The 12,025-nt window shown below is 36.0% G+C and overlaps 1 pseudogene; it reads left to right on the top strand.

Moving 5' to 3' along the window:
• The first annotated feature begins 2,142 nt into the window (after positions 1 to 2,142).
• Positions 2,143 to 11,432, top strand: LOC132660647 (NEDD8-activating enzyme E1 regulatory subunit pseudogene; annotated as a pseudogene).
• Positions 11,433 to 12,025: the final 593 nt, after the last annotated feature.

Genomic DNA, 12,025 nt, shown 5'->3' with positions numbered 1-12,025 from the left:
TAAAAAAATTTATTTTCAAAAAGTGTCAGGAATTCGAAGAGAACATATTAAAATTTCAGGAAAAATTGATTTGTTGATTTGTTTCCTTCCTTAAATTCACTGAGTGCTGGTTAGATGTCATATATAGTATCTATCCAGTCTTTTTGTGAACTACTTCCACTTTCCCTTCAGGCCTCAACTGAAGCATCTTTTCCACAGAGAAGGCTTCCAAGAGTGGACCTTGTATTGTCTGGTCTCCTTGTTGTATACCCCTATATATATATGATGTACATCTTTCCCAATTCTTTGTCAGTTCCTAGAAATCAGGATCCATTTATGTTTATCAACCTATCTCCATCTAGTATCTATTACTGATTGGCACATAACAGTTACCGAATAGTTTTGATACATGCATCTTGCACAAAGGTAAATAATGAAAAATAAAACAATAATACATAAAATGGAGACCTGCTAAAAGATATAATAGAAGCACATGACTTAGATAAAGTCTGGTACCTGTAAAAGTCTGGAAAATTCTCATGAAGAGAAGACAATCAGATAACATTTACTGTGCAAGGAAGATAACCAGGGCCAAGCAGATATAAGGGCAGGAAGAAAGCACAGAAGCAGAACAGCATGTTTGGGGAACTACAAACTACAGCATAGACTGTGAGGTAGAGAATCAGGAAATGAAGCCAGGAAAGCAAAGTTGTCTAGTGGTCAAGCAGCAGTACCAACTGCAGCTGTGGGATCGGCCTTGACCTTGATCACATGTTCATGCATTATGTCCAGTAAGGAAACAATGAGTTAATTGGATTCCTGCAGTTTAATATCTACTATGCAGCCAGCAGTTCTGTGTTTCTATCAGATTCCCTTGTCCCCAAGTTCCTTGGGGGAAGATAGGAAGCAGGTCCTGGTGAATAATGTACACACAGTGGATCTACGGCACAGCTGAAGATCCTAAGCTTAGAAAACCTTCAATTTCATAAAGAAAAATCTGACTAACCTTTTCCTGGCAGGAAGGGAGTATCTTTATCATCCTGGTGAGGAAACACATCTGCTTTCTGACCCAGAGGGAGAAACTAGCTCTAGTTTGCTATGCAAACATCCTTGGGAACAAACTCTGTCACAAAGCATGTATAAATGTCTTGGAGAACTGCTTCTCAACAACGATGGGAACTCATTTTTCAAGAGGCTTCTTTAATAGTGAAGGTATTTTCATTTATATATTTTTTCTTTTGATGGGAAGATAATAAGGAAACACATATGAGTGGATAATAAACTTCTATTTTTATGTGAGAAACTAAAAATAAAATTAAAAAAAAACTATTGTCTAGGATGATGAGTGAGCAATTGCTTCATGCCTCAAATATCCAAACACTATACGCCCAGGATGTCCAAACCACTTAGTAACTAGACATATCTTTTAAAATACATGCACAGAAACTCTGAGCACCATGTGCATTTATAGTTATGGCTAGAGTTCAAAACTGCTCTGGGTTTCCTTAGGATTGTGTCTGTCAATTCACAACTTTGAATTACTCTTCACATTTTACAGCACATAAAACCTTTATGGCACATAATGTGACTCTTTGTTAACCTGATTCACAATACCTTCCCAAAAGCCATATTTTCTTCTTCTTTCCAGCACAGAGAATTTTTTTTTCTCCTTGCAATGACTTATTTCAGAACGGTAATTTTTTTAAGAAACAACGATGTCTATTACAAAGTTAAATTTCTGAGTTGCTTTAGACTTAGATCTTTCTGTAGTAAAAATGTTCCCACAATGAAGATTTGCTCTTTGAAACATTAATAAAGCTGAGGAGATGATGTTAGGTATAAAGAATGAGAGCTGTAATCTCTTTCTCAATAGATTACATTAAAATCAATCATAAATTGAATTCATGGAGATGGTGGATATTTGAAGGAGAGTGAGAATGAAGAATGAATCTATTTTGTTCATTTGATGTTTACTGAGTATTTTATATAGCCTAGGCCTTCTCTTACATTTTTGTGGAATCGCAAGAGCACACCAACTCTTGGTGTACACCTTTAAGGAGCTTTCAGACTACTGAGAGAAACAAAGGGAAAGAAACCCTTATAATAGAGCCTGGACAATGTCATTATAGGTTAAGCACACAGTGGCATAAGAAGCCTTTCCCCATGGAGTTTATACAAAGTAGTAGAAGGAAGCAGAATGAGAGCTTGTTCTTAAAGCATACATGGAGATTTTTTTTTAACTTTTTAATATTTATTATTTTTAAAAATTTTTAAATGTTTTTATTTTTGAGAAACAGAGAGACAGAGTATGAGTAGGGGAAGGGCAGAAACAGAGAAACAGTGACACAGAATCTGAAGCAGGCTCCAGGTTCTGAGCTTTCAGCACAGAGCCCGACGGGGGCTTGAAATCATGAACCATGAGATCATGACCTGAGCCAAAGTTGGATGCTCAACTGACTGAGCCACCCAGGCGCCCTGAGACATACATGGAGATTAATAAGATAAAGTCTGGGGCACCTAGGTGGCTCAGTCGGTTAAGTGTCCAACTTTGGCTCAGGTCATGATCTCACAGCTAGTGAGTTCAAGCCCCGCATTGGGCTCTGTACTGACAGCTCAAAGTCTGGAGCCTGCTTCAGATTCTGTGTCTCTTTCTCTCTCTGCCCCTCCCCTGCTTGTGTGTTCTCTCTCTCTCTCTCTCTCTCTCTCTCTCTCTCTCTCTCTCTCAAAAATAAATAAACATTAAAAAAATAAAGAAGATAAAGTCTGGAAGGAATGTATGCATACTGGCATGTATGCATGCATGAAAGAACAACTCACTTCTCCAGATGTTATCTGCAGGTTGTATCAGGTCAAAGAAAGAATTGCATGCCATGGCATGTCACATTAAAGAAAATATGTGTCACATTAAAAAAAGCCTAGAATGTGTGTGAGGGTGGGGCTGGGATTATATGGTGAGGGAGTCAGAAGAAAAGGATAGGAGATGAAACTACAAAATTAGATTGGGGCAGATCACAAAAGCCCTGGATGCCTCACTGCAAAAGAGTTTACATAATACATGACATACACCAACAAGAAGCTTTGGACTTCTGTTCTAAAGAAGGCAATTCAAAATTCATGTGGGAGCATACCGGGAGAATACAACACTGGATGCAGAGTGTGACTACAGTTGAAATTAGGGCATTCAAAGTGAGAATGGTGAGAAAAAAATAAGGAATTGAGATATACTTCCAAAATTGATAATATTTGGTAACTGGCTTGTTGGGCTATGGGTATGGAAAACAGAAATAAGAAACACCATGAGATTTGGAATCCAAACTAGAAATATATGAGTATTTTCAGAAGACTGAATATGGAGGGTAAGATGAAATAATATGAAAAGAAAGTGCTTAAGCGGTCACCCAAGTTGTCATCCATCAATCATGTATTCTATGAAGTAGAGAACCTTACATTAAACATAAGTGTGTATTAGTAAACTCAATGGGATATCTGAACCTAAAAAAACAGATATGGACACTCTGATTTATGCCTCTCTTTGCACTTAATCAATTTGAAAATCAACAAACTGGAGCATACAAGGACTGGCAGTTTTTCTAATAGTGTTGTAAGGCTAATTATAGGTAAAATCAATGTATTGAATACAGAAACATCCTATCTTGAAACTTTGCAAAATAAAAACAACATATAAATCATGGGTTTGTTTTCTTCCCTTGTGGAGCGGGAAATGATTGCTTGATCAATGTAATTAATGTATCATATTAATAATTAACATTCATTTTGAAATGTAGTTTTTTCCCAGTGCTGAAGCAATGCCTAAAAAACGTGTGCCCTTAATAAATACTGGCATGTATGCATGCATGAAAGAACTCACTTCTCCAGATGTTATCTGCAGGTTATATCAGGTCAAAAGAATTTTGAATTTTACACACTAGCCTTTAGTAATTCAGGTTATCCTTGTGTTAACTATTTTAACAACATTATAAATTTCAAGCAGATATTAAGCTTATAATAATAATAATAATAATAATAATAATAATAATAAACCCAGTACTCAAAGTGCTCAATAACTACTTGTTTCAGGTCATTTTTCCAATAGCTGAATTCAGTCCAATCCAGAAGAATCCAAGGATCATAGCAATTTAGTGTGTCAGTGAAGAGATGGTTGCCCTTCTATGAGTCTGGAGCTATTTAATCTGAATTATAAATTAGCAGAGTTCAAAGAGAATGTGCCTTCCTTGCTCAGACGCAAATCTACTCAAAGAATGTGACTCTGCCTTAAACATGAAAACCTCTGGCAATTCCCCATCCATGGAAGGCTGAATTTGTTCTAATCTGACTAGAAAATTTAGTATTTGTAGGGTGTGATTAAGATGAGGGCAAAGCAATAACCTTGAGTCATGAGGTCATGGCATATAAAATATTGATAATGGGCTCTGGCTACAGAAGAACTGGTTTTATTTGTATCCTGTTTTTTCCATTTATTGTGTGACTTGAAAAACCTATTCCTCAAGATAATTGTTGGATCATTCCAAGTTAAACACGCAGTGCTAATTACGTGCCAATTATCATTCTTGGCTCCAGGAATACAGAAGAAACTGAAATGAATACAGTCTGTACCCTCCTTACAATAGAAGCATGCCAAAAAATAAACAGTTAAATGAAATATAAAATGAGAATTGTAACAAAGACAATAAAACAAGATTATATGATGGGGCAATACAGAAAAGGGGCCATGCTACAAGAAAGGCCTAGTCTCGACTGCAAACATCTACTGAGTTTAATAAGGGCAGGGCATTACGAGAACACACCAGCGTACTGCACATCATAGATAATCGGAGTGGAGAGATATGTAGAGAGTTGCTCTAATAATCACATAGTGAACATCAAAAATAAAGTAATCTGAATGGAGTAAATGGATGAGAGCACAAGCTTAATTTTTATTGCATGCCCTTTTTATTCAGTTGGGTACATATATGCATGACATTCCTGACTTGGTCAACAGAACATGACCCTGGTTTTGGAGAGAACTTATTGTTTTACACTAAAAGTTATATTTCATCATTATTACACAGATCTGGGAAGATAAAGTAGATATATAAGTATAAATTCAACACCACTCTGGAATACAGAACTCAGTATGACCACCATCCTGCTGGTAGGAAACAAATATCCTTTCCCTATGTAGCACATATTACAACACTTCAGGGCATTAGACATTTACATAAAACTGGTCTATATCCTGTGGCTCTGTTTGATACTCAGTGTGGGCCAGAAACTGAGGTATTACTTGCCTCTCTTTATGTTTTACCAATATATTTTGATAAGGCACATTATATAAAAGTATGAAGGGTAACTGACTGAGCTGAGTGGAGGTTAAACCACCTGGAAGCTGAAAACAAACCCCATATGTCCTTGATTTAAGAGAGTTTTTGTTTAGCAGAAACAGACCCATAAATACAAAGACTGAAGGTTTCCAGAGGGAGATGGGCAAAATGGGTGAAGGCGAGTGGGAGATACAGGCCCCCAGTTAGGAATGAATAAGTCACGAGGATAAAGGATACAGTATAGGGAATATACTCAATGGTATTGTAATAGCATTGTATGGTGACAGATGGTAGCTACAGTTGTGGTAAGCACAGCATGTAATGTAAGACTTGTGGAATCACCATGTTGTACACCTGAAATTAATGTAATATTATGTTCCAACTATACTTCAATTAAAAAAAGAGAGCCTTTTTAAAGCTGATCAAAGCTGATCATAAAAACAAGCATTTGGTTGAAGCCATCAGAGAAGAGTTATTTTATATGCATCACTCATGTAGGCGGTACCTTTGTACCAGGTGATGTATATAATTGAGGCAAACAATAATAAAATGATTTGTCAAACCTATACACTAAAGACAAATATCAAAATTCTAAGAAATCTAATTCGATTTTATCTCAAATGCTTGAAGCTAAATTCCCAATTAAACTGTTTATCATCTGAGATGATTTTTAAAATTTCCTTTAACATGCACAAAACAAAACAAAAAAAAAACAGTAGAGAAAATGGCTCTGAGAGCTAATAACTGATGTCTTTTATAATTCTTTTACTTAAATTCATGTAATTTATTATGTGATAAAATTAAAAATTTTTAAATAGTAATATTAAAGATCTGCTAATGCTGTCACTTTAAAAAAGACATATGTGTTGTGATCTAACTATGGATATATGAATATCTGTATTTATTAATTTCCAGTCTAAATTAAGCAAGGAGTTAAAAAGATTAAAACCAAAGCTTTTCTCTCCCATTCTCAACTTGTGAAATTAATATGGTTCAGGAAATATTGCTGAATATTCATTAATGTTGCTTCCAAAATTGTAGCTCCAAGAACTGTGAAGAAAATCTGACATATGTCAGTATAAATCTCTCCTATTGAGCTCCCTTAAGTGTGCTGAACTAAAACTGCCTGAAGCCATCTGGGACTTTCTGCTGAACAAATCATTTTACCTTTTTGGGTCAATGAAGAAGTCAGTTAGTTGGAATCAAGAGAAGAATTTCTTCAAAGTTATAACTGAAAGGAAAAGGGCTCTTCTCTACTAAGTATTCATTTCACAATACTAGGAAAGAGAGCGTTCATGTGTTTGAGGAAAAAAATTCTATCAAGCCCTAGGGGTCACATGTTTTTCAAAATTAGAGAGCAGTAATATCTACTGGACCTCCCAGGGGTATTTTCTGACACACTCCTTTGGACTCTACTCCTCATTCATATATTCAATTTATTTATTAAGCATCTGTCTTATGATAGGTTCTATAATAAAAAGTGGGGAAAATAGAAAATAGAAAAAGAAATTTAAAAAAGAAATTAAAAAAAAAAGAAAAAGAAATAGAACCTAGGTCCTAACATCAAGAAAGACTCATAGTCCAATGAGTAAGACAGATTTAGAATACCAATAATACGTAAATTCTACATTATAAGATCATCTATAGAATACAGAAGATTGGCACACACACACAAAAGTGATTAATTCCCTTGATAGTAGAGAAAAGAATGTGGTGAAAAGTTTTAATAAAAACAACAGGAAAGAAAGAAAGAAAGAAAGAAAGAAAGAAAGAAAGAGAAAAAGAAAGAATCAAAGAAAGAAAATTGGAACTTAAACAGGAGATACACTGGAATTGGCCAAAATATATTAACAACAACAACATAATAGTATCAGTTGTCAACTGTGTTCATGGCATAGTGCTAAGTGCTTTTCATGCATTAATTACCTCATTTGTGCCTCACAAAAACTCTTAAGACAGATAATGATGGGATATCATCTCCATTTTCAGGACGAGGAAGTAAGGAAAAAGAGTTCAAAAACACTGCCCAAAGTCATATAGGTAAATAAGGAAGATACAGGACTTTAACACAAGCATCCAGCTTCCAAAATCTTTACACCAGCCACCAATCCTTACGGCAACTACCAATCACCACATCATACTGCAGCTCCCACAGAAGGGGATTTCAGACAGAAATTACATGTGCAAAGGCTAAAGTATAAAACACATCATATCTTCAGAAAGCTGTTTGTTTTTTAGAATAACTAAAACAAAAACTCTATTCATGAAAGTAGCAGAGCATAGGTTCAACAGAATGGAAACCAGATCAAAGATGAACATATGCCATGAATATGAAGAAAGTAAGGGAGAAACAGAATAATGAAAGCAAGAACAGGAAGGAGATCATCACAACATTCAAAGTGAGAAGAACGCAGCAGTTTGAAACAAAGCAGATTGAAGAGGATAAAGAGACTAGACATGCTAGTAAAATGTGGAGGAAGAGTGGGCAGAATTTTGAGAACTGGGTTGTCAGTGGTAAATAAAGTCGACTAAAATGTCTCCCATTTTATAATCTGGGTTTACAATCTGCAAAACTTAGAAAATAGTAATGCCTCAAAACAGTCCACAGGGAAGATAGATGCTTTCCCAGGAACTGGAGTCTGTCTTTGAGGGCTTCGTCTGCATCTTTCAGAGATGTACATTCCCAATGCACATGCATGGACACATCATGTAATCATTCAAGATTTCTCTGAGACAGACAGGCCACCTTTGGCAACCATACATTCTTTCTTGCAGGAGAGAATCTCCCTTTGCTCCAAACCCATGTAAAGCTGAAGGAATCATCTAATTTCAGGGGTTTGTTCTTCAGATAGGAAAACAATCTAGTTGGTGGTTTTGAAATCACAGTGGCAAGTATTTTGTGAGGCAGTCAACTGGTTTCACAAATGTTATCTCATCAGCAGTATATCATCTCATTGAGGTAAATCAAACAACTTAGCCCTATTTTTAAAGGTAAAGAGAGGATAAATGACCCTACTAGAGAGCTGGAAATAAACACTGTAGCACCAGCTCTGTAGAAGAGCAACTGACAAAATGACTACAAGACAGATAGGTTAAAAAGTCTTCGTAGTTTATACCATTTATATAATTTATACTGAGGTCTTCACTTACTAGTATAAAACTGACTTAAAATGAAATCTGAACTCAAGAGTTGTAGGGTTTTATTTTTGCTCCAGGTAAGTAGTTTATTCTCACTCCCTTGTACACTTCCTCTCACCCATAGATTTGACTAAACAAGAACATCAAGGTAACACTCTATATCAATGAAATGGACAACATATGACCAGAAAATGTTCACAGTGAAATTTCAGTTTCATATTAAACTTCATCCCTGCACTATATTAAAGCATATTAAAAATGTCTTTAATGAGGGAATGCAAGCTGGTGCAGCCACTCCGGAAAACAGTATGAAGGTTCCTCAAAAAACTAAAAATAGAACTACCCTACGATCCAGCAATTGCACTACTAGGCATTTATCCACGGGATACAGGTGTGCTGTTTCGAAGGGACACATGCACCCCCATGTTTATAGCAGCACTATCAACAATAGCCAGAGTATGGAAAGAGCCCAAATGCTCATCGATGAATGAATGGATAAAGAAGACGTGGTGTACATATATATACATGTATATATACACCACGTCTTCTTTATCCATTTATCTTTATCTTTATACACACACACACACACACACACACACACACACACACACACACACACTGGAGTATTAGTCGGCAATCAAAAAGAATGAAATCTTGCCATTTGCAACTATGTGGATGGAACTGGAGGGTATTATGCTAAGTGAAATTAGAGAAAGACAAGTGTCATATGACTTCACTCATGTGAGGACTTTAAGAGACAAAACATATGCACATAAGGGGAGGGAAACAAAAATAATATAAAAACAGGGAGGGGGACAAAACATAAGAGACTCTTCAATATGGAGAACAAACAGAGGGCTACTGGAGGGGTTGTGGGAGGGGAGATGGGCTAAATGGATAAGGGGCATTAAGTAATCTACTTCTGAAATCATTGTTGCACTAGATGCTCACTAATTTGGATGTAAATTAAAAAAATAAAATTAAAAAAAATTAAAAAAAATTTGTGGTTAAAAAAATGTATTTAATGTATCAAATCATTATGTTCTACACCTTACACTTACACAAAGTTATATGTCAATTATATCTCAATAATGCTGGAAAAAGAGACAGAAAGGTTTCTGATTAAAAAAAAATACTTCCACGTGGAACCTATTCAAAAAAACAAAAACAAAAAAAAATTACTTCAGGAGGTGATGGTGGTACTTTGCAGGCTGGCTGTTCTCTGGAGGCTGGGCAGCTGAAGTTGTGTAGTAATCAATTGTGGGCAAGAGATTTTAGAATCTGCTTATGTTTACCTAATAGATCCAACAGCCACAGGACCTGAAATTCTTAAAGCTTGGAACTACCAGGTATCGATTCATTTACCATTATTGCTGGAAATCAGATCTACAGAGAAGATATTGAAAACATTACTTTTTCCTATAAGATAGCAGTGTCAGCAAGAACGAAGCTCAAGTTGCAGATTCTTGTAAGCATTAAATAACAATGTATCTATTTAGTTTTTGGAAGAGAGTTCAGAAAACCTTCTGAAGCAATGGCCTTTTTTTTTTTTTTTTTTTTTTTTTTTTTCTGTAGGTTTTCTACCATGGTTGCAAGTAGGCTCCCTGAAAGTACATTACTACATTTAGCTGAAAACTTCTGGAATTCCCATGTTTCTCTTTTAATCTGTAGGCTATATACAGATGGTTGGCTATGGGATAGTCATTATAAAAGAACACCCAGCAATAGAATTTTACCCAGATAATGTATTAGAAGATCCACAACTAGATAAAGCCACTTCCTGAGCTGAGAGAATGTCTATATAGCCTTATGGTTTGGATCATATGGGGAAAAAAAGGCCCATAGCCACACTCCATTGACTGTGATTGTAGCTAAATATTTAGCACAGTGGAACTGTGGAAGAAATGGATTCACATCTAAAATGTGTAAAGAAAAAAGAATCTCAGAGATTTGATTATACAAAGGATTGTAAGAAATGATATTGGGGCTCCAGAAGATGAAGATAATTTTGAAGAAGCTTTTTTTTTTGCCACTTTATGTCACTTTATTTATTTATTTTTATTATATGAAATTTATTGTCAAATTAGTTTCCATACAACACCCAGTGCTCATCCCAAAAGATGCCCTCTTCAATGCCCATCACCTACCCTCCCCTCCCTCCCACCCCCATCAACCCTCAGTTTGTTCTCAGTTTTTAAGAGTCTCTTATGGTTTGGCTCCCTCCCTCCCTAACTTTTTTTTTTTTTCCTTCCCCTCCCCCATGGCCTTCTGTTAAGTTTCTCAGGATCCACATAAGAGTGAAAACGTGTGGTATCTGTCTTTCTCTGTATGGCTTATTTCACTTAGCATAACACTCTCCAGTTCCATCCATGTTGCTACAAAGGGCCATATTTCATTCTTTCTCATTGCCACATAGTACTCCATTGTGTATATAAACCACAATTAAAAACATAAACACAGCAATAAATACAACTCAGATCGCAATCAGTACTAAGGATATATTTAATGATGATTCTTGCAAAATATCAGCAAACAGATTCCATCTGTTTGGATTTTAGCTTAGACCTTAAAGGGCTTTGTGACCAAGGGGGATCAAGGATACTTACCTGTTTGAGCCACAATTCCCTGTATGATTGCAGATTAAAGCAAAGAAAGATGCTTGGGCTGTACTAATCATGTTGATAAAATGCCACAGTCTATAGGCCAGGCAAGAGAGGCCGTTACAGAGAAAGAATTAAAATCATTCTGCAGCAATTCTCCATTTCTTCACATTGTAACATGTAGACCCTTAACTAAGAATATGGTTTGAACATATTTAAAATGGATGAAAGTATTTCCAGGTTTGGCATTCAAGATAATGGGGCTGTGTTGTACTTAATCTTATGGAATGTTAAAAAATTTCATAAACAATATGGTAGACCACAAGGGGTATCTGACTATCAGACTGAAGAAAATACAGGAAAGACTTCTCATTGGCTTCCTTTAGGAATATAAGTTATCATGGGGTGCCTGGGTGGCTCAGTTGGTTAAGGGTCTGACTTCGGCTCAGGTCATGATCTAACAGTTAGTGAGTTCGAGCCCCGCATCAGGCTCTGTGCTGACAGCTCAGAGCCTGGAGTCTGCTTCAGATTCTGTGTCTTCCTCTCTCTGTGCCCCTCCCCCACTCGTGCTCGCTCTCGCTCTCTCTTTCTCTCTCTCATACACTTAAAAAATAAATACACTTAAAAAAATTTTTAAAAAAAGGAACATAAGCTATCTGTAATGGTAAAAGATTATTATGTTTACAAATTTGCTGATAGGAGGCTACATGATTGCTGCATTCTTTGGAGGAGCTGCTGTCCAAGAGTTTAATCACAATTACCACCAAACATTGTAATTTTAATAACATATTTATGTCAGCATGTCACAAACTTCAGCAACCTTCTGGTTATAAAATAAGCAACCTACGCAGTGCGTTTATGACTGAAACTGTAATTGTCTTCAGATTGTGCTCTAGTCCATAAAATTCTCATAAGGGAGAGCTGTTAAATTGTTGTTTTCTTAATAAACATTTTTCTCATTTAGAAAGGAAATATGTATTTCAAGTG

Source organism: Panthera onca, chromosome D1, assembly GCF_046562875.1.
Source record: "Panthera onca isolate mPanOnc1 chromosome D1, mPanOnc1 haplotype 2, whole genome shotgun sequence".
Taxonomy (NCBI): Eukaryota; Metazoa; Chordata; class Mammalia; order Carnivora; family Felidae; genus Panthera; species Panthera onca.
This window is presented reverse-complemented; position numbering and strand designations above follow the sequence as displayed.